The sequence below is a fragment of the Penaeus monodon genome, chromosome 24 (genome assembly GCF_015228065.2).
Source record: "Penaeus monodon isolate SGIC_2016 chromosome 24, NSTDA_Pmon_1, whole genome shotgun sequence".
NCBI classification, from domain to species: Eukaryota; Metazoa; Arthropoda; class Malacostraca; order Decapoda; family Penaeidae; genus Penaeus; species Penaeus monodon.
Genome location: NC_051409.1, coordinates 5255210 through 5255476, shown reverse-complemented (window position 1 = coordinate 5255476; position 267 = coordinate 5255210).

The following is a 267-nucleotide window of genomic DNA, read 5'->3' as shown; positions in this document are numbered from 1 at the left end:
TTGTACGTGTGAAGAACGGTGGGAGAGAGAGGGAAGAGAAGAGAAAAGGAGGAGGGGAGAGGGAGGGAAGGAGGGGGAGGGAGGGGGGAGGGAGAAGAGAGGGAGAGAGGGAAGGGAGGGAGGGAAGGAGGGGAGAGAGAGGAGGGAGAGGAGAGAAAAGGAGGAATAGAAGAGAAAAGGAGGAGAGGAAAGGGAGGGAAGGAGGGAGTGGAGTGAGGGGGAAGAAGAGGAGGAGGAGAGGAGAGAGAGAGGGAGGATGGTGAGTGA